Below are 24,037 nucleotides of genomic sequence, written 5' to 3'. Positions count from 1 at the left end.
TCCTCTGCGAACGGCCACACTTGTGACTCAGACCACTAATGCGTCCACAGCAGAGGCAGTTGGAGACCGTCGTGCACGGGACATGACCCGCTGCCCTCTGGCTGATATGTGACGATGACAGGCACAGACAGCAGGTCTGTGGCGCTGTGGCACCAACTCTCAAAGGAGAATCAGTGCAGGCAGCGGCTGTCCTGACCTGGTCTCGAACCCATGGCTGCAGCTGGTGGTGCAATTTGTTTCACTCGACGACTTCGCGTCAACTACTACGAACTAGACAGGACACCACGATCCCAGTAGCACAACTACTCCACTCTCTCTCTCTCTCTCTCCCTCTCTCTCTCACACACACATAGTTTGATATGAAGCCACTAGGGAAAAATGGTGTCGAAAGCCTACTGGAAATCTAGAAATACGGAATCAACTTCAGATGCCCTTTCGATAGCACTCAGTGCTTCAGGTGAGTAAACAACGATATTTTTTGCACTCATGCTGACGTTGTGTCAATAGATCTTTCTCTTTGAGGCATTTAATAATATCAGAACAAAATACATGTTCCTAAATCGTACCGCAAATCGATGTCAGTGACATATGTCTGTAATAACAGCGGATTATCCTACTTCCTTTGTTGTGGACTGCTGTTACCTGCCGAACTTTCCAGTCTTTATGTACAGATTATTCATGAAGCAAGCAGTTGTATAAGACTGCTAAAATGGAACTCTTTCATCAGTATACTGTGGAAGGATCCTAAATTGATATACAATCTGATGTGTAAGACTTACATTTATTGACTGACTTCAGTTGCTTCGCTATGTCTTAGGATATCTACTTGTAAGCCACTTATAGTGACAGCTGTTTTTGATTCGAATTCAGGAATTTGTAGTGCATCTTTTAACGTAAGGGATTTTCTGCAAACTGTGTTCAGTAACCTTCCTCCACTTTGGTTGCACTGTCTTCCATAGTATTACCTTTGCCATTGAGCAATGAAAGTTTTGATTATGTCTTGTCGCTAGTATACTTTACATACGACCAGAATCTCCTTTTTAATAAATAGACTGTGATTTTGATTTTACTTTGATATAAGCTTTGAATTTCACAGTGCAAATTGTATGAATAAGTGCGTCATATTAATGATTCCTGCATCACAAGAATCTGTTAAATATAAGGAATAACTAATGAAATATATATATGCGCAATGAAATGCATATAAACTGCATATTTAGTATGCCAAATTACAAAAGCATCTGGTTACAGAAATAACGGTTATTTCTTAATTTATAATATTGTTCGACTACTACCTGTGCCAGTTGCTGGATCCTGACTCCTTAAAGAAATTAAAAATCAAAAGACACTAGTGTGAACACTACTTCTTTGTTTTAATAACTGACTTGAGACATACAAGGTTGCAATCATGCAACATCAAACCATTGTAGTGAAAGTGGATAATATGCTGAATATCATATGAAAGTGAAAATCTGAACTAGTACTGTTCGTGTAGCCTAGCGAATAGTCCTAATTCTAGCTTCATACGTCGTGATGGCCTTCTCTCTTTATTGTAATGTCATTTTCACTAATTACACAATTTGCAAGTAATAATCAATTACATGTAATTGTATTTATAATTCTCACGTGCAACTGGTGGTCAGTGATAGTACTTTAAATAGTACATTTGTTTTTAAGTGCATATGTCTTTCTGATTTGCTTACAAAATTCAGATCAAGGTAACAATAGGTATCTACAGCGTTCAAGATAATCTGTAGATCTGCAAAGATTTGGGCTATTTCTAGTGTGGTGTGTAGTAAGTATCGTTACAATATTCTTACAAAACCAGGAACGGCTAGTGAGCAAGCAAAAATATTCAACAGTAAGGCATTCGCAATGATTCGATAGTGATTGACGAAGTACTGGCTCAAACAGCACGCAGATGCTACTTAAGCATAACAGTGCTCTTGAACAGGTTTTCTAGCTGTGAAAATAAAGTAAGCTCGGTTAACGAACCACAGAAGTTTCAGAGTAAACGATTAGTTTGTAAAACAAAATTTTCCATACGCCAACATGGAGAATGATTTTTTGTCTAGGGACGTATTTATGGCTGCAGAACTAATGTCACTGTTCAGACATGGCAGAGATTATACTTACTGTAACCTGTGTTACAAGTTTTTGCCATCCCATTCACTGGTAGAGTGTTTGCGAGAATGGCTACTTCTATCTCTCTGTAGGAGCTCTACTTTGTTTACTAGTATCTTACTTTCATGATACCTGAGAGAGTGTTGTGCAAGTAATTTGAAAATATTTGTAGCTAGTGCACGATGATTTTCATTATCTTCTATGATTGTTGGTGACTTTATGAACAAAGTGCAGTCTAGGTCAAATATTTTTATTAAAGTTGGTGTTTTCACCCGAGTTAGGCCATCTTCAAATAGAAAATGTGCAGAGGATGAGGGTTACCACCAGCACTGTCTGGTGCACCTGGACACTACTTTGTTCTTTTATGCTTGCCATCCTCTTCGCATTTTCGACCTGAAGATTGCCTAATTCGGCCGGAACTGATAATAACAAGAAAAGTACAACATCTTGTGTCACGGATTATTTATAAAATTAATGAATGAAAATTTGTAGAGGGGATCGGGTTCATCTGTTTTGTTTCCAACCTTACAAGTGTAAATGGTATTAACGTCCTCGAGATGTTACGTCCTGCATAGCTGTAATGACGTGTGCTGCAACAGCTAAGAAATTGTATTAAGCTCTCGCAGTATTCAGCTGCGTGACTAGGGCAAATATTCGTCACAAAACAGTTATTTTCTTGCTTTAAATTTGGGTTTTTTGAGATGCGAATGCAGCATTTAGAGGTAAGAGATTATAATATTGTCTTTTCATGCCTTTACAGACTTTATTTCTACCTTGGTCTCCGTCTTTCTCCACCATACGCCCACTCCTTATCTCTGCTTTGCGCACGAGTCGAGTGCGTATGCTTCTGTGTAAGGGGGCCATACTTGACAAGTGGTTCTAGAGTTCATGTGTCTTAATTATTTACAGCTCGGCTCAACGCTGAGAATTCTTGCGTATTATTTATCTGTAAGACTATTTCGAACAGCTCGTTGTTTCTCCACCGAAATGTGTTGGATAAACCGAAGACGCTTCCTTCGTGAGAAAAGTGTAAGGTCCATCCTAAGATATCGTTTGTGCGCGGCTGTGAGAGGCGGTGTCTGGCTGGTGGCGAAGCAGACACGGTGGTCAAGGCAGCCACTCGCAGACGTAGCGCAGCGGCAGCTCGCAGGACACGTCGGACAGGAAGCCGTGCGAGTGCAGCGCCACGCAGTCCTCGCCGGCGCCTCCGCCGCCCCCGTCGTCCGGCTGCCCGGGCAGCCAGTCGTGGAACTCCAAGTCCGACAGGCGCTCATCTACAAGAAATGGCGTTCTAAAAAGACCTCGGAGGCGTAGGAACCATCACAAAGGCACAGTTCCGGACTAATATTTCCCAGTTCAATCACATCTAATCCTAGCAGAGAACTGTGACTCCCTCCTTGTACAGAAAAACACAACGTAGACGTATGACTCTTCAGGCTATCTGTTGACATGGTGAATAATAGGGGTCCTTGGCGGACATTAGCGCCGCGGACCGATTACGAAGCTCCCAATACCATCCAGACATAAATAATGGACTCGATCCACCCAAGTACCATTCTCGGGTAGCACCAAGAACACAGCGAGTTACGCCGTCGAAATATCGTGCTTGAACGACGCGAACACCCGGCAGAAATCCCGTTTATTCAACATGACAACATAGGTCTCATTATGAGAATATTCCGCTGTCTTATCACCTAAATCTATGTTGTGTTTCTTTACAACGAACGTTGTCAACATACGGGGTCATTCAGTTGCCCCCATCTCTAGCTATTATGGAGCCCGCAACAACTTAAAATACCTCTCTCGCATGCTATGCGCAAACTATTGGTCCTACAGAAAAATGAACAGAACATTTTTGTAGGAAATTTAATGTAATTACAGTTTGTAGTTGGATACGTTTTCGCTCGAGGCCACAGTCTTCGGGTTATTTAAGAAAACGCGTTTAAAGGTCACTTTTGTACGTATTTCTTGAATAATTCGAGAACTAACGCCTCTAGCGAAAGTGGACCCCAATAATAAATTTAACAGCATTTAACTTCCTACGAAAAGACCGTCTTCATTTTTTCTGTAGGACTAGAAGTTCTGTAGGACTAGAAGTTCTGTCTCGGTTTCATTTGACTGTCGCTTATAGATGAACAAGGAAGTCTTTGCTAGCTGGCAAATGATACAAATACACCAACACTGCGACTGTCTGGAAGACAGGCAGATGACATTAGAAAACACCCAAGAGAGTCTCACAACCACCAAAGCAGTGTAAGTTTATATGCCAACTAGCTCCACAGATGAGTAGGAGATCGAAGAAGTGTATGATGAGATAAAAGGAATTATTCAGATGGTTAAGGGAGACGAAAATTTAATAGTCCTGGGGGACTGGAAGTTGATAGTAGGAAAAAAAAGAGAAGTAAAAGTAGTAGGTAAATGTGGACAGTGGGAAACGATTGTAAAAGGAAGCCGCCTGCTAGATTTTTGCACAGAGAATAATTTAATCAAAGCTAACCCTTAGTTAGTTTGTATACGTGGAAGAAACCTGGAGACACCAGAAGGTTTCAGATGGATTAAACAATGATAAACAGAGATTTCAGAGCAAGGTTTTAAATTGTAAGACATATCCAGGGACAAATGTGGTCTCTGAACACAATTTATTGGTTATGAACTGCAGATTTAAGCTATAGAAACAGCAAAAAGGTAGGAATTTAAGGAGATGAGACCTGGATAAACTGAAAGAATCAGAGGTTGTAGAAAGTTTCAGAGGGAGCATTATGAAACGACCGACAGAAATAAGGGAAACGAATACAGTAGAAGAAGAATGGGTAGCTTTGAGAGATGAAATAGTAAAGGGAGCAGGGGATCAAGTAGCTGAAAAGACGAGGGTTAGTATAAATCCTTGGGAATACAAGAGAGACTAAATGAAAGCAGAAAATATAAAAAAAATGCGACATATGAAATGGAACACAAACGTCTCAAAAATATGATCGACAGGAAATGCAAAATGTCTAAGCATGACTCGCTAGAGGACAAATGTAAGGATGCAGAGGCATGTATCACTAGGGGTAAGATAGATACTGCCTACAGGAAAATTAAAGAGACCTGTGGAAGAAAGAGAACCACCTGTATGAATATTAAGAGCTCAGATGGAAAACCAGTCCTAAGCAAAGAAGGGAAAGCTGACAGGTGAAAGGAATATTAGAGGGTCTATACAAAGGAGATGTACTTGAGGGCAATATTATAAAATTGTAAGAGGACGTAGATGAAGATAAGATGGGACATATAATACCGCATGAAAGTCGAAACATGGCCCCTCGAGTACACAACATTCTATTAGAACTACTTATGGCCTTGGGGGAGCCAGCCATGACAAAACTCTTTCATGTGGTGAACAAGATGTGTGAGACAGGCGAAATAACCTCAGACTTCAATTCTAAAGAAAGTAGGTGCTGACAGGTGTGAAAACTACCGAACTGTCAGTTTAATAAGACACAGTTGCAAAATACAAACACGAATTCTTCACGGAAAAATGGAAAAGTTTGTAGAGGCCGACATCTGAGAACATCAGTTTGGATCCCATAGAAATGCTGAACTCACGAGGCAATACTGACCCTACGACTTCTCTTAGAAGATAGGTTAAAGAAAGGCAATCCAATGTTTATAACCCTTTTCGACTTGGAGAAAGCTCTTGACATTACTGACTGGAATGCTCCGTTTCAAATTCTAAAGCTGGCAGGCGTAAAATACAGGGAGTGAAAAGCTATTTAAATTTGTACAGAAACCAGATCGAGTTCCTGGTGCTAATAAAGCGAGAACACCGTCCATTTGTTATATATTTTTACGAGCTTCAAACACGAGTTACTTATATTAAGTTATCTGTGCAGATAACAGTTTATGTTTGTAATTTATTGTGTGTTTGAGTGCTTACTAGGCATAGCCTTTTGTTTTAATTACAGTGTACCATATAATACCGCCGTTCTCATCGACGCTTGTATCGACCCTCGTATCACACAGGCTTTGGTTTCTTTTGGTTAGTGTAGCTCAGTGTCGGTTAGACCGTTAGTGAGAGAGCACTTTGAGTTACTGATGCTAATAAGCCAAGTACATCATTCGTTTGTTACATATTACGAGCTTCAAACACGAGCGACTTCAGTAATGGATAGGAACTGTGACTGCTGTGTACAGCTGAGAGCTGAGTTGGTGACCCTTCACTCACAGCTCCAGGCTGTGTCGGCTTCCGTCACACAGCTTGAGGCTGCTGCCAAGGGGCATCATTGTGGGGGTCAGATGTGGGGCTGCGAGGGACGTCGATCACGCCTCACGTGTCCCCCCCCCCCCCCCCCCCATCAATCCACTGCTGTGGCTGTCCCGGGTCACAGAGTAACTTTGTCTGTGCCTGGGTACTGCATGCACTGGGGTTGACCCCTCACCTGTTGTCGAGTGGGAGATCATTCCAAAGTCTGGCAGACAGTGAAAGACTGCCTCCCCAGTTTGTGTGACGAACAGGTTTCCGGCGTTATCTGTAGCTAACGACGTCCCTAAGCCGAATGCAGTCGTCCACCCTGTTCCAGAGGAAACTTCTTGGCCCACAAGGTCTGAGCATTCACAGAGGGTGGTAGCTGAGAGCTCCAACGTTAGGCGCATAATGGGGCGCCTTAGGAACATGGTTGCCAAGTAGGGGAAGGAAGCCAGTGTGCATTCCGTGTACATACTGGAGGAAGTCGTCCCGGATGTGGAAAAGCTACTTCCGGATGCCATGAAGAGTACAGGGTGCAGCCAACAGCAGGTGGTGACTGATGTCAGTAGCAATCATATGTGTCGCTTTGGATCAGAGGAGCTCCTCTCTGATTGCGTGCGACTAGCGGAAATGGTAAAGGCTGCCAGTCTTGCTTGCGAGATTAAAGTAGAGCTCACCATATGTAGCATCGTCGATAGAATCGACTGTGGTCCTTTGGTGGAGAGCCGAGTGGAGGGTCTGAATCAGAGGCCCAGGTGGTTCTGTGACCGTGTAGGCTGCAGATTCTTTGACTTGGACCATCGGGAAGTGGATTTCCGGATTCCACTACACACAGGAAGCGGCTACACAGATAGGGGGGGCTGTGTGGAAGGGACTGGACGGTTTTTTAGGTTAGAAAGTGTGAGGAAACCACAGAAAGGGCGTCCATCTAAAAGGGGGCAGGTAAAACACAGTAAGGTAGTAGTAGAAACGATTGGTATTGTAGTTGTAAATTGTCATAGCTGTGTTGGGAAAGAACCAGAGCTCCAAGCCTTATACAAAGCACTGAAGCTCAAATAGTTATAGGGACGGAAAGCTGGTTAAAGCCGGAAATAGGTTCAGCTGAAATTTTTTCAAACAACCTAACAGTGTTCAGAGTGGATAGATTAAATACAGTTGCTATCAGAAGTAGTTTAATTGTAGTGAAATTGAAGTAGGATGTTCCTGCAAAATAGTATATTACACTTGACAATCGGACTAAACTGTTACTTGGATCGTTTTACCGACCCCCGACTCAGAAGATATAGTTGCTGAATAGTTCAAAGTAAACTTGAGTGTCATTTCTAATAGGTACCCCACTCATACAATTATAGTAGGAGATTACTTCTATCTGCCCTCGATATTCTGGAAAAATTATACGTTTAAAGCCGGCGACAGGCATAAAACGTCATCCGAAATTGTACTGAATGCTTTCTCAGAAAATTATTTTGAACAATTATTTCATGAGCCCACTAGAAGCGTAAATGATTGCGAAAGCAAACTTGACCTGTTCGCAACAAATAACTCTGAAAAATACGGAGTATCATGACCAACAAAGGGATTAGCGACCACAAGGCAGTTGCTGCTAGTCTGAATACCGTAACAACCACAACCATCAAAAAGAAACGCAAGGTACATCTATTTAAAAAAGCTGATAAAAATACTCTTAACTCCTTTTTAAGAGACAGTCTCCACTCCTTCCGATCTAATCATGTAAGCGTAGAAAAGATATGGAATGATTTCAAAGAGATAGTATCGACGGTAATTGAGAGATACGTACCACATAAATTAATAAGTGATGGTACTGATCCCCCATGGTACACAAAACTGGTCAGATCGTTGTTGCAGAAGCAAAGAAAAAAGCATGCCAAATTTAAAAGAACGCAAAATCCCCAAGATTCGCAAAGTTCTGCAGAAGTCAGAAATATAGCGAGATGCTTTTAATAATTTCGACAGCGAAACTCTGCCTCGGAATCTGGTAGAACACCCTAAGAGGTTCCGGTCATACATAAAGCACACTAGAGGCAAGGCGCAATCAATACCTTCACTGCTCGATAACAACGGTGAAGTCACTGATGACAGCGCCACTAAAGCAAAGTTATTGAACGCGGTTTTCCGAGACTCCTTCACCAAAGGAGACGAAGTAAATATTCCTGAACTCCAACGAAGAACAACTGCCAAGATAAGTAACAGAAGTAGATATCCTCGGTATAGCAAAGCAGCTTAAATCATTTATTAAAGGTAAGACCTTCGGCCCAGATTGTATACTAGTCAGGTTCCTTTCAGAATATGCTGATAGAATAGGTCCATTTTTAGCAGTTACCTAAACCGCTCGCTCACAGAAAGACCTGTACCTAAAGACTGGAAAATGGCTCAAGTCACACCAATATCTAAAAAGGAAATAGGACTAAGCCGCTGAATTACAGGCCCATATCACCAACGTCGATTTTCTGTAGGGTTTTGGCATATATACTATGTTCGATCACTATGAATTACGTCGAAGAAAACGATTTATTGACACATAGTCAGCACGGATTCAGAAAATATTGTTCATGTGAAACACAACTAGCTCTTTATACTCACGAAGTAATGAGTTCTGTCGACAGAGGATGACGAATTCATTCCGTATTTTTAGATTCCCAGAAGGCTTTCGACACCGTTCCTCACAAGCGTTTTCTAACCAAACTGCTTGCCTACGAAGCATCGCCTCAGTTGTGCGACTGGATTCATGATTTCCTTTCAGAAATGTCACAGTTCATAGTAACAGACGGAAAGTCATGGAGTAAAACATAAGTAATATCTGGCGTACCCCAAGCAAGTTTTACAGGCCCTCTATTGTTCCTCGTCTATATTAACGACACAGTAGACAATATGAGAAACCCTGTCATTTGCTGTCTTGCAAAGTCATCAGATGACCAAAACTAATGGCAAAAATGATTGAGATAAGTTAACTATGTGGTGCAAAAGTGACAATTGAACCTGAATAAAGAAAAGTGTGAAGTTAATTACGTGTACTAAAAGATATACGCTAAATTTCGATTGCGCGACAAGTTACACAAATCTGAAGGGTGTAAATTGAACTAAGTACTTAGGGATTACAATTATACATAACCTAAATTGGAACGACCACATAGATGATGGTGTGGGTAGAGCAAACCCAAGACTGCGATTCATTTGCAGAACACTTAGAAGGTGCAACAGGTCTACTAAAGAGACTGCTTACACCACGCTAGTTCGCCATATTCTGGAGTATTGCTGTGCAGTGTGGGATCCACATCAGGTGGACTGACGGATGACATCCAAAAAGATCAAAGAATGATAGCTCGTTTTTTTTTTTTTTTGTCATCAGTCTACTGACTGGTTTGATGCGGCCCGCCATGAATTCCTTTCCTGTGCTAACCTCTTCATCTCAGAGTAGCACTTGCAACCTACGTCCTCAATTATTTGCTTGACGTATTCCAATCTCTGTCTTCCTCTACAGTTTTTGACCTCTACAGCTCCCTCTAGTACCATGGAAGTCATTCCCTCATGTCTTAGCAGATGTCCTATCATCCTGTCCCTTCTCCTTATCAGTGTTTTCCACATATTCCTTTCCTCTCCGATTCTGCGTAGAACCTCCTAATTCCTTACCTTATCAGTCCACCTAATTTTTAACATTCGTCTATAGCACCACATCTCAAACGCTTCGATTCTCTTCTGTTCCGGTTTTCCCACAGTCCATGTTTCACTACCATACAATGCTGTACTCCAGACGTACATGCTCAGAAATTTCTTCCTCAAATTAAGGCCGGTATTTGATATTAGTAGACTTCTCTTGGCCAGAAATGCCTTTTTTGCCATAGCGAGTCTGCTTTTGATGTCCTCCTTGCTCCGTCCGTCATTGGTTATTTTACTGCCTAGGTAGCAGAATTCCTTAACTTCATTGACTTCGTGACCATCAATCCTGATGTTAAGTTTCTCCCTGTTCTCATTTCTACTACTTCTCATTACCTTCGTCTGTCTCCGATTTACTCTCAAACCATACTGTGTACTCATTAGACTGTTCATTCCGTTCAGCAGATCATTTAATTCTTCTTCACTTTCACTCAGGACAGCAATGTCATCAGCGAATCGTATCATTGATATCCTTTCACCTTGTATATTAATTCCATTCCTGAACCTTTCTTTTATTTCCATCATTGCTTCCTCGATGTACAGATTGAAGAGTAGGGGCGAAAGGCTACAGCCTTGTCTTACACCCTTCTTAATACGAGCACTTCGTTCTTGATCGTCCACTCTTATTATTCCCTCTTGGTCGTTGTACATCTTGTATATGACCCGTCTCTCCCTGTAGCTTACCCCTACATTTTTCAGAATCTCGAACAGCTTGCACCATTTTATATTGTCGAATGCTTTTTCCAGGTCGACAAATCCTATGAAAGTGTCTTGATTTTTCTTTAGCCTTGCTTCCATTATTAGCCGTAACGTCAGAATTGCCTCTCTCGTCCCTTTACTTTTCCTAAGGCCAAACTGATCGTCACCTAGCGCATTCTCAATTTTCTTTTCCATTCTCCTGTGTATTATTCTTGTAAGCAGCTTCGATGCATGAGCTGTTAAGCTGATTGTGCGATAATTCTCGCACTTGTCAGCCCTTGCCGTCTTCGGAATTGTGTGGATGATGCTTTTCCGAAAGTCAGGTGGTATATCGCCAGACTCATATATTCTACACACCAACGTGAATAGTCGTTTTGTTGCCACTTCCCCCAATGATTTTAGAAATTCTGATGGAATGTTGTCTATCCCTTCTGCCTTATTTGACCTTAAGTTCTCCAAAGCTCTTTTAAATTCCGATTCTAATACTGGATCCCCTATCTCTTCTAAATCGACTCCTGTTTCTTCTTCTATCACATCAGACAAATCTTCACCCTCATAGAGGCTTTCAATGTATTCTTTCCACCTATCTGCTCTCTCCTCTGCATTTACCAGTGGAACTCCCGTTGCACTCTTAATGTTACCACCGTTGCTTTTAATGTCACCAAAGGTTGTTTTGACTTTCCTGTATGCTGAGTCTGTCCTTCCGACAATCATGTCTTTTTAGATGTCTTCACATTTTTCCTGCAGCCATTTCGTCTTAGCTTCCCTGCACTTCCTATTTATTTCATTCCTCAGCGACTTGTATTTCTGTATTCCTGATTTTCCCGGAACATGTTTGTACTTCCTCCTTTCATCAATCAACTGAAGTATTTCTTCTGTTACCCATGGTTTCTTCGCAGCTACCTTCTTTGTACCTATGTTTTCCTTCCCAACTTCTGTGATGGCCCTTTTTAGAGATGTCCATTCCTCTTCAACTGTACTGCCTACTGCGCTATTCCTTATTGCTGTATCTATAGCGTTAGAGAACTTCAAACGTATCTCGTCATTCCTTAGTACTTCCGCATCCCACTTCTTTGCGTATTGATTCTTCCTGACTAATGTCTTGAACTTCAGCCTACTCTTCATCACTACCATATTGTGATGTGAGTCTATATCTGCTCCTGGGTACGCCTTACAATCCAGTATCTGATTTCGGAATCTCTGACTGACCATGATGTAATCTAATTGAAATCTTCCAGTATCTCCCGGCCTTTTCCAAGTATACCTCCTCCTCTTGTGATTCTTGAACAGGGTATTCGCTATTACTAGCTGAAACTTGTTACAGAACTCAATTAGTCTTTCTCCTCTTTCATTCCTTGTCCCAAGCCCACATTCTCCTGTAACCTTTTCTTCTACTTCTTCCCCTACAACTGCATTCCAGTCGCCCATGTCTATTAGATTTTCGTCCCCCTTTACATACTTCATTACCCTTTCAATATCCTCATACACTTTCTCTATCTGTTCATCTTCAGCTTGCGACGTCGGCATGTATACCTGAACTATCGTTGTCGGTGTTGGTCTGCTGTCGATTCTGATTAGAACAACCCGGTCACCGAACTGTTCACAGTAACACACCCTCTGCCCTACCTTCCTATTCATAACGAATCCTACACCTGTTATACCATTTTCAACTGCTGTTGATATTATCCGATACTCATCTGACCAGAAATCCTTGTCTTCCTTCCACTTCACTTCACTGACCCCTACTATATCTAGATTGAGCCTTTGCATTTCCCTTTTCAGATTTTCTAGTTTCCCTACCACGTTCAAGCTTCTGACATTCCACGCCTCGACTCGTAGGACGTTATCCTTTCGTTGATTATTCAATCTTTTTCTCATGGTAACCTCCCCCTTGGCAGTCCCCTCCCGGAGCTCCGAATGGGGGACTATTCCGGAATCTTTTGCCAATGGAGAGATCATCATGACACTTATTCAATTACAGGCCACATGTCCTGTGGATACACGTTACGTGTCTTTAATGCAGTGGTTTCCATTGCCTTCTGCATTCTCATGCCGTTGATCACTGCTGATTCTTCCGCCTTTAGGGGCAATTTCCCACCCCTAGGACAAGAGAGTGCCCTGAACATCGATCCGTTCCTCCGCCCTCTTTGACAAGGCCGTTGGCAGAATGAGGCTGACTTCTTATGCCGGAAGTCTTCGGCCGCCAATGCTGATTATTTATCAAGATTTTTGCATGGCGGGGATCGAAACCGGGACCGAAGACGTTTTTTAATTATGAATCAAAGACGCTACCCCTAGACCACGGTGACCTCGTTTTGTATTATCGCGAAGTCGGGGAGATAGTTCCACAGAGATGATACATGAATTAGAGTGGCCATCATGAAAACAAAGGCATTTTTCGTTGACACGGGATCATCTTAGGAACTTTCAATCACTAGTTTTCTTCTCCGATTGCGAAAACATTCTGTTGGCACCCATCTACATAGGAAGTAATGATAATCACGATAAAATAAGATAAATTAGGGCTCGCACGGAAAAATTTAAGTTCTAGTTTTTCCCACGTGCCGTTAGAGAGTAGAACGGTAGAAAGACAGCTTGGAGGTGGTTCATTTTTTTGTGAATAGCAGAGTAATCACGTAGATGTAGATGTAGGTGCAGGGCACGAAAGGCAAGCAACAGTTAAGAAGGAAGTGAGAGACGGTTGTAGCCTACCTTCGGTGTTATTTGGTCTGTATACTAAGCAAGCAGCAAAGGAAAGGAAAGTTTGGAGTGGGAATTAAAGTCCAGGGAGAAGAAATAAAACGTTCGAGGTTTGGTGATGACATTGTAATTCTGTCGGAAACAGCAAAGGGTTTGGCAGAGCAGTTGAACGGAACGGGCAGTGTCTCGAAAAGAGGATATAAGACGAACATCAACAAAAGCAAAACGAGGATAATGAAATGTATTCGAATGAAACCAGGTGATGCCGAGGGAATCTGATTAGGAAATGAGTCTCTTAAAGTAGCAGACGAGTTTTCTATTTGGGAAGCAAAATAACTGATGATGGTTGAAGTAGGGAGGATATAAGATGTAGACTGGCGATGGCAGGAAAAGCGTTTCTGAAGAAGAGAAATTTGTTAACATTGAGTATAGATATAAGTGTCAGTAAGTCCTTTCTGAAAGTATTTGCACGGAGTGTAGCCACGTATGGAAGTGAAACACAGACGATAAACAGTTTAGACGAAAAGAGAATAGAAGCTTGGTACAGAAGAATGCTCAAGATTAGATGAGTATAACACTTAACTAATGAGGAGGTACTGAGTAGAGTATGGGAGAAGAAAAATTTGTGGCACAACTTGACTAGGAGATGGAATCGGTTGGTCGGGCACATTCTGAGGCATCAAGGGATCATCAATTTGGTACTGGAGGGAAGCGTGGGGGGTAAAAATGGCAGAGAGAGGCCAAGACATGAATACAGTAAGCAGATTCAAAAGGATGTAGGTCGCAGTAATTACTCGGAGATGAAGAGGCTTGCACAGGATAGGGAAACGTGGAGAGCTGCATCAAACCAGTCTTTGGGCTGAAGACCACAACAATAATAACAACGTTAGTTGAAGTGTAGAGAAGGCCATTTACCAGTAAGAGCTATCAAATGGCTTATTTTATATATTACTGTTCCACAGTTACGGCGTATTTTGTAAACAGAGTGTTTCTGGAAAGTAAGTTGAATGATTATTTTTCTGCCAACCTGGAAGACTGCAGTGTTGCGACTGGCGTGGGAAAAGTTGGTCAGTGGTCTTGGGAAGCAACACGTTACTTACCGGTTGTCTGCTGGCTATTTCGCAGTGGAAATTGTTCGTAGTGTTTACCTTTGTTCCAATAATGTATCAGGGAAATCGAACGCCACGATTCACTGAACACCGACATGCCCTTAAATAAAAAAAAAAAAAACAAAATGCTTAGTGCTTAGTGGTACACGAAGGCTTTTCCGAAACCAAAAGAAGACAAGGCATTGTCCAATTGAAATTTGTGTCACAGTGACCAACAGTCAACAGACAGTTTCACTTGGAAGTCGTTGAAAGGCTCCGAAACCGGGGGCTTCACGTCAGGCAGTGGAAAGTGGCAAGTCCACATCGCCTCCATTGTTAGCGAGTTCCTGGCCAGACACTGTATGGAAACGCTGCCCCAGCCATCATACAGTTCCGATGTGGCACCAGCGGAATTCTTTTTGTGTGTCCCTGAATAAAGAGAAGGTTAAAGCGCCGTCATTTTGGGACGGTAGATGCCGCGAAGCCGCAGTGACGAGGTGTATGAATGAAGTTCCCGTCATCGTGTTCCAGGGGAGCCTATCAAAGCTGGCAGGATCGTTGGAAAAAGTGTATTGACGCCCAATGGTGCTACTTTGAAGAGTACTAAACGTTTGTACATTTATTTTTGTTCTTTAAGGCTATATGGAACTTATTTTGGAGACAAATCTTACATTACTGCTTCGCAGTTTTTCCTAAGTGCCTTCTGGTTTCTCTTTTCCACATTAGTTCTCGTAATATACAGCAGTCAGTGGTACAACAAAGTCTGTTGACTGTTGATACACTATGTGATCAAAAGTATCCGGACACCTGCCTGAAAATGGCTTACAAGTTCGTGGCGCCCTCCATCGGTAATGCTGGAATCCTATGATGTTGGCCCAACCTTAACCTTGATGCCAGCTTCAACTCTCGCAGGCCTACGTTCAGTCAGGTGCTGGAAGGTTTATTGGGGAATGGGTGCCCATTCTTCACGGAGTGTTGCACTGAGGAGAGGTATCTGGTATGGAGGACGTGGCAACAGGTGGCATCACAATGCACCTAATATGAAAAACGTACGTTTTTGGGGGTGTCCGGGTACTTTTTAGCACATAATTTGTATGACAGATGTACACTCTCTGGTCCTAAGTACCTGCATAGTCCGATGTAGTGCAGTAGATGTCAGAGGCGGGGGTATTTTGCTGTCAGTAGACAAGCAGTAACAGCAGAACGCGTCGGTCAAGAGAGCTCAGCAACTTCGAATTTGGGCTAGTCATCGGACGTCACCTCAGTAACGAATTCATCAGAGATATTTGAATGCTTGTAAAGCTGCCCAAGTCGGCTGTCGGTGATGTGATTGTGAAGTCGAAACGCAAGGAAGCAACCAGAGCTGAACCCCGACAAAGCAGGCCTCATATCCAGACGGCCATGGACCGTCAAGGACTGCAGAAGGAAGCTGTAGAAAATCGCGTGAAGTCAGTGGAAGGAATCACAGGTGAATTCGTGAGTGCTACTAACAGTACAGCTAGTGAAATGATAGTCTGTAGTGACTTACAAAGAACTGGGTAGGATTGTCATGTAGCTTGTTATATACCTCACATTGCTCTAGTCTGTTTTAGTCGACCCTTGATGTGGTGTAAAGAGCGACGTCTTTAGGCTGTGTATGACTGGTGACAAGTGATTTGGAGTGATGATTCACGCCATACACTGTGGCAATCACGTGGAAGGGTTTCGGTTTTTCGAATGACTGGAGAACATAGCCTGCCATGATATGTAGCGAGGGCCAACAGTGAAGTACTAATGAGATGGTGTTACGGTATGCGGGTGTGGTTAGGGTGTTGTCTCTTTATTGCGTTAAATCATCATTTCGGGAAGCGGCAACACTGGAAATAGAAATATCTGGAAGCTGTACAGGAGTCTCTGACCACGACGTTGTGCACCCAACAAAAAAACATCATCATCATCATTTTTATTACGCTGAAAGAGGAAGGATATCAACAAATTTTTCAGCATTGTGTACTGCCTACGGTAGAGAAGGGTTTCGTAGATCATGATGGCATGTCACAAATCACCATATGCTGGGAAATGGTTTGTGCACAAGAACATCCCTCAGATGGTCTGCTCTGTCCAGAGTCCTGACCTGAACCCAATGAACCTCGTTTGGGGTGAGTCAAAAACTAGACTTCGCTCCAGACACAAGCGTCCAACCATCTCTGGTTTGGCTCTCGAGAAAGGATAAGTAACACTCCTACACAGACATCACACAGGTGACTGAAAGTGCCCTAACAGAGTTCAAGACACCTTAAAGGCAAAGGAAGGACACAACCCACATTAATGCCAACTGACTTGTGCCGGAGGACTTTTGATCAGACCCATTCAGAGGTGTGTTAAGTTTCGCCGACGCTTACCCGCATCAGTGACAAAGACTCCCTCGGTGTGTGCGTCGGAGAGGCCGACCAGCATTTGGCCGGCGTCGACAGGCACGTGGCGCAGCAGCGCCTCGGTGGCGGCCGCGGTGTCCGGCACGAAGAGGCGCGCCCCCTGGGCGGCGCAGGCGGAGGCGGCGGCGGCGCGCGCCCGCAGGTCCCCGGCGTCGCTGAGCCGCACGAAGGAGCCCGCCGCGGGCAGCAGCGTGTAGCCGGGGGGCGGCGCCGAGCGCAGCCGGCGCTCGCACAGGAACGGCGCGTCCGCGTCGCAGCCCAGGTCGTTCATCTGGCCTTTGGCGTTCAGCGTCACGCAGTTTTCTTTACCCCCCACGTCGTTCGGCTCACCGCTGCTCCAGTTCAGGTAATGCGCTGGATGCCCTGCTCAGGAAGGCACGACAACAGATTCCGTTAAAACCGGCATTTTAGTGGTTTTGACTTTCTACGTATGTACTGTTTGTGTTTCCCTTTTCTTTTTCGTTTATAAATGTATAGCTATGGCGCTCTTAATCATTGACAAAGGTCTTTTTAGGCACTTGTGAGTTTTATTGTTGTTCTGAAGAAGGTGTAGTTATCTACGCCGAAATCTGGGTTAACACTTAACACTAGGTGCTTTTTTCGCAATCGAGGCGGGTTTTTAATTTTTTAATATAAAAACGTACAAAATTACCTAACTAACTGTTTAAGGTGGATCTACAGCGATTAGAACATGTCCAGCTAATGCAAACAGATGTGCTACTGTGCATTTTATGGTGTACTGTGATTTTTATGACGTAACAGTTATCTGTGGGCCCTGCGTACATGGACATGGCCTGTACACATGGTGCTTTTCGATTTTAAGTATTTTATTTATGACAAATCTTTGTATAATCAGCTACATTTCATCCAGTAACATGATAACCTAGCTTGAGGTTATAACTCAACATAAAACGAAAATTATTGAAGACATGAAGATGGGAGCAAAGCCTGTCAAATCCGGTTGTTGTAAATAAAGAAATAAGAGTATTTGTGTGGTCTTGGCTTTAGAAAATTTTCACCAAGGAAGTGTTACATCACGAAGCATATACCCTGAAGAGCCAAAGAAACTGATACATGTGCCTAATATCGTTTATGGCCCCCGATAGCACTCAACACCACGTGGCAAGGACTCGATTAACGTATGAAGTAATACTGGAGGGAATTGACACCATGAATCCTGCAAGACTGTCTTCAAATACGTAAGAGTACGAGGGGGTGGAGACCTCTTCTGAACACCACATTGCAAGGCATCCAAGATATGCTCAGTAATCTTCATGTGTGGGAAATTTGGTGACCAGCGGAAGTCTTTAAACACAGAAGAGTGTTCCTGGAGCCACTCTGTAACAATTCTGGACGTGTAGTGTGACGCATTGTTCTGCTGGAACTGCCTAAGTTCGTCGGAATGCACAATGGACATGAATGGATGCAGGTGAAATGGTTCAAATGGCTCTAAGTACTATGGGACTTGACATCTGAGGTCATCAGTCCCCTATACTTAGAACTACTTAAACCTAACTAACCTAAGAACGTCACATACACCCAAGACCGAGGTAGGATTCGAACCTGCGACCGTAGAAGCAGCGCGGTTCCGGACTGTAACGCCTAGAACCGCTCGGCCACAGCGGCCGGCTGAAGCAGGTGATCAGACAGGATGTTTACGTACGTGTCACCTGTTAGAGTCGTATGAGACATATCAGGGGTCCCATACCACACCAACTGCACACGCCCCATACCATTACAGAGGCTCCACCAGCTTGAACAGTCCCCTGATAACATGCTGGGTCCATTGATAATGAGGTTGTCTTCATACCCGTACACGTTCATCCGTTTGATACAATATGAAACGTGACTCGTCCTACCAGGCAACACGTTCCCAGTCATCAAGAGTCCAATGTCGGTGCTGATGAGACCTGGCGAGGCGTAAAACTTTGCGTCGTGCAGTAATCAAGCGTACAGAGTGGGCTTTCGGCTCTGTAAGTTCATATTGAAGATGTTTCGTTGAATTGGTTTCACGCTGACACTTGTTGATGATAGCCCAGCATTGAAATCTGCAGCAATTTGCGGAAGGGTTGCACTTCTGTCATGTTGAACGATTCTTTTCAGTCGTCGTTGGTCCCGTTCTTGCAGGATCTTTTTCCAGCTCCAGTGATGTCGAAGATTTGAAATTTTACCGGATTCCTGATATTCACGGTACATTCGTGAAATGGTCGTACGGGAAAAGCCCCACTTCATTGCAGGCAATAAGACCACTTTCAGACTCACTCACATCTTGATAACCTGCCACAGCAGCAGCAGTAACCGATCCAACCACTGCGCCAGACATTACTTGCCTTACATAGGCGTTGCGTACCGTAGCGCCCTGTTCTGCCTGTCTACATGTCTCTGTATTTGAATACGCATGCCTGTACCAGTTTCTTTGGCGATTTAATGTGTTAGTATTATCATCAAAATTTTTACTACAATTTTCTTTTGTATTGGAAGGGGGTGGTGATCACTCTTCTGATTTGTCTGATGCGGTCCTCCACGAATTCCTCTCTTTCACATCACAGTGTCACTTGCAGCCTGTGTCCTCAGTTATTTGTTGGAAGTGTTCCAGTGTCTACATTTCCCTACAGTTTCTCCACAGTTCCTCACTCCCAGAGTTATGCTGCTGCTTCCCCCCAACTATTGGTGCGCGATGACACAGAATGTTGCAGAGAATCCACTACTTCTTGTCCGGTGGCAGCAAAGACCTTGTAAAAAATAACTAGACTCACTGATGGCGCTGCAGTTGCGGGATAATTTGAACCTTCGGCTGGACGCCATTATAGTGGTTGTAGTATGATGTGTTGTGTAGTATTGTTGTTTATGCAGACCCTGATTCAACGTTGTCTATTTGTTGGGGCGTACACACAGTATTTGTTACTCTTAATTCTACTGTCTGTACGTTCCAATCAAAATAAGTACAATGGTGAAGAGTTGTGCAGCGATTAACTGTACAAATAAATACGAGAAAGGAACGAATATTACATTTCCCAGAGATGTGAATATTTTAAGTTGTTTTGTATGTCAGGGCACTTGCTTAATAAATGTTTTTGTAACACGGTATTAGCATAATGTCTGTGCATCTATTTGCAGGTTTCCTTTCTCAAAACCACAGCTGTTACAAAAATGGTTACTCGCTGTCAGGAGGCACGATTTCCGACCGACAGAATACCATTTTATATGTTCTGATCATTTTGAAGAAAGTTGGCTGCTCGGTAGTGTTTTCATGGTCTAGATTAGGTTGAAACTTGATAATTTGGTCTTGAGTTGCCAAAGCACTATGCTACATATAACTCACTTCTCGTCATAAAATCTAAAGCAAGGTAGAGTCAGAAAACATCTATTAATATAGTGGGCAAATCTTCGAGTATTTTGATGCATTTTGCGTACATCTATCGTAAATGAACTACGAAAAATGCTAGGAGTCCAGTACACAACTTTTAGCTACGGCAGATACCATGCAGTACGTAAGATAAATTCATAAACAGTGACTAATTGCTGTTTGGTCATAAATTAAAAAGTATATTGTAGTAACGTATTTAAATAAGGCATTATGTTTGTGAACTAACTCAAGGGAAGGCATTTTATAACCAAAAGCGATCTATAAACATTCGAACTCCGCGCGTCGGTTTACCACTCTAATGGCCGCCTCCCAGCTATTCAATTTGTCCGCTCTTCACAGTCGACCACTCGTGCGGTTGTGGGGGCCTGGGTGGCAGGCACACGTCTTGTGGGGTTACGATGTGCTGTGAGCAAAACACGACGACCTTCCCTCGTGGCCGACCGGAAACTTGGCAAATACGTCTCATCTTGCGTTCGCATGCAGTCCCACGTCTGGACACTCACACATCGAAATGCCCCGCAAATCTGTATATTGCACGATTCGACCAGCTGACCAAATGGAGTCCCCTTCTTGACAAGTGCTGATTGTGCTGTCTCACATATGTGTCCTTCACAGTAATCGATCAATGTCTAACGCTGTTCACGTCTCACTAGGCCTATTAAGAGCACTCAACACGAACAATACTAATGCGCTCGGTGGCTACGTATCCCACAGAATGTCATATGTAGACATTTACATACCCGACGATAGTGTGTACGTGTACAAATTTACGTAGGCATTCGACCATCTCTTACGGGGGGTTTCTTTTTTTCTCAGGCAGTATACTTACATCACTGGTCGTCAAACTACGGCCCGTGAGCCACTTGCTGGCCCTAACAAATATATGTACAGTGCGCGGTTTTCAGCCGTAATTTCATAAAATCACGCCTTAATCTATCAGGTAAAAGCCAAATCAAAAGCCATCGACCGACGTTAAGAAGTACCCAAGAATGTAATGTTTCTGCTCAGTAACAAACAAAAATAGTTACAGGGTCAGCAATATTTTATGATGTGCTTAACCTTAAACAGACGTTGGTGAATTCGGCCGTGAGCTAAGAAAAACTGGAAGGTTACCTCAGGGGCAGAGGGTTAAGGTAGTTAGTTAGCTACATGTTCCACTGATCGTTTGAACGATCCTTTTGTCGAAATGATGCGGAATGGCTCAGTTACAGGATACGTATATATGTCTAGTGTTAACATCAATGAGTACATTACTTTTTAATCCTATTCATGCAGCTACATTTAAAAACGAGGATTTTTTCCACTGGTTTCCCCTAGTAAACAGAAATTCATCCATGAAACACAAGCAGTTATTAACTAGAAATGATTTCAGTTTACATTTAAAACTGGCTTTGCTACCTATCGGACATGTTATGTTATTGGGAAAATGATCAAACGTTTGTTCTCCTACACACTGAACTATTTTGCTGAGACGCTGACACTTTTAATAACAAGTAATAAAGGTAATTTTTTCCTATAGTATTTTAGGTGTGTACATTGCTGTTCTTGTGGACTGTTTATGGCGATTTTCATATGTATTGGGACGTTGCAGTTAAAATGCCTAACTCCTTGAAGAGGTACCTGCATAACGGGTGAACATCACATTTTATTCTTATTGCCCACTTGTGTGTAATCAGTACTTTCTTTATAAGTGATGAGTTACCTCGGAATAATATTCCATAAGACATTTTTGAGTGGAAATATCAACAATATTTGAGGCTGTTAATCAGTTTCTTTCCAAAAGTAACAGCTTTACTAGGAGCTAAAGTAGCTGAACTTAATTGTTTGAAGAACTCGGTAGTGTAGGTCCTGTTCAAGTTTTTCATCGATATGTACATCCAAAAATTTGAAGCATTCTACCTTATTTACTGAGTACTGCCTTCTACATCAATTTTTGGCATAACTATTTGTTTACAGAACTGAATAGAGCGTGCTTTCTTTTTCAAAATCTAGCTGGCAGTCCATTTTCTAAGGATCACTTCATAATTCCTTCACGAACACCATTAAGAATCTCTTCTGTTGCTCTGATTGTGCCAGTTCTGCTTGTTGGACGGTAAGTTTTTGAAGGTCAGTCTCTCTCTCTCTCTCTTCCTCTCTCCCTCACTCTCTCTCTCTCACACACGCACACTCATAGCAATCTCTCTCTCTATCTCTCTCTCATATATATATATATATATATATATACATATATATATACAAATAAGTGTGTCTGTGTGTGTGTGTGTGTGTGAGAGAGAGAGAGAGAGAGAGAGAGAGAGAGAGAATGACCTTCACAAACTTACCATCCATCAAGCAGAATTGGTGCAATTGTAGACGATACTAATCTCATAATAAATCTCATGTTTGTGTGTGACCGATTGGACCCAAAACTGAGCCCTGAGGGGCCTCCTTTCGTGATTTCACCCCAGTCAATAAAATATAGTACCCTTCCAAAAATGTGCATATTATTCAGCAGATCTTTATACATTCTATAAGTACGATTCAAACCAGTTGTGCATAGAGCCATTAATTACATTAACCTTCAATTTTTCTAAGAGTGTAACATGATATACACAATTAAACTCCTTGGAAAGATCGCAAACAGTACCAGCTGGCAATTTTTAATTATTTTAAAGCTTGTAATATTTGGCGGATGAATGTATAAATAACATTCCCAGTCGAGCAATCCTTTTCGAATCCCAACTATGATATGCTAAGTAAAGTGTTTCTATTTAAGAGAAGTCTCCTGAGTACATTACTTTTCCGAATAATTTGGAAAAAAATGACAGTAAAGAAACTGGACGATAATTACTTAAGTCTTTCTTTGGACCTTTCCTGTAAACAGATTTAACAGCTGCATATTTTAAACTGTTTGGAAAAATTTCCTGTACCAATGATGCATTAGATATATCACAAAGGACATTACTTATTGAGTTAGAGTAATTTTTCAGAATTGTGTTTGAAATTCGATCAGCACTATATCAGGTTTTTTTATAATTTTTTTACTTCTACTAATTTCAGTGAAGTATGATGGTGCTGCTTCCAGTTACTTAAAACTATGTGGAATGACTTTTTAATATATTCTATTTCTTCATCAACTCAACCACTTAAATCTAATTTTGCTGCTACATTTACGTAGTGACTGTCAGAAGTACTCGCAACTTCCAAACTATCAGTCACAACATTGTCATTTAGCTTTGGTGTGACGTCAGAAGCGCGTGACTGCGTGTGAGATCGCTCTCTATGTTTTCATATATTTTTAGGTTTCAGATGCATATTTTAACGGTTTTTGTGATAATATTTACTATATAAGTGACTTATTAGTGGTTTCTTCATTCACCTCTGCCTTTCTTGTGTTGTGACCTGATATTTGTGAGTGTTTCGTATCGAGCAACTTACCCACTCACCCGTGTTTACATTCCGCGCTCACCAGTTGCAGCTGTAGCGGCGCATCGAAAGCTAAGTACTAACTAATTGATTGTGTATAGTGGTTTATTTAGGAACTTTGTAGTCTTCAACCGGTGTTCTTGGTGTTTTCTGGTGAAAACTATTCAGAAGAAATTTTTGGGAACTGCTTTCAGTTTCGTTACTGTGTCATAAGACGTTTGATTTTCTTTCTGTGTTAGTATTTTGTTATATTCTCATTTGTTGTTGATTAATACTGTCAATAATAGTAGTTACTTCCCTTGTAGAGCTGGTTTTCGATTATTGTAGTCAGTTTTTAACATCTTCT

General features: G+C 42.3%; 1 long non-coding RNA gene across 1 annotated transcript; it reads right to left on the bottom strand.

Moving 5' to 3' along the window:
- Positions 1-2,862: 2,862 nt before the first annotated feature.
- Positions 2,863-17,017, bottom strand: LOC124777224. Its single transcript, XR_007015699.1, has 2 exons — positions 16,887-17,017; positions 2,863-3,398 (listed from the first exon to the last, which is right to left on the bottom strand). It is a non-coding gene; the product is annotated as an uncharacterized LOC124777224 (long non-coding RNA).
- Positions 17,018-24,037: the final 7,020 nt, after the last annotated feature.

This window comes from Schistocerca piceifrons, chromosome 2, assembly GCF_021461385.2.
Source record: "Schistocerca piceifrons isolate TAMUIC-IGC-003096 chromosome 2, iqSchPice1.1, whole genome shotgun sequence".
NCBI lineage: Eukaryota > Metazoa > Arthropoda > Insecta > Orthoptera > Acrididae > Schistocerca > Schistocerca piceifrons.
The sequence above is the reverse complement of the archived record's forward strand: the minus strand, read 5'-3'. Positions and strand labels throughout refer to the sequence as shown.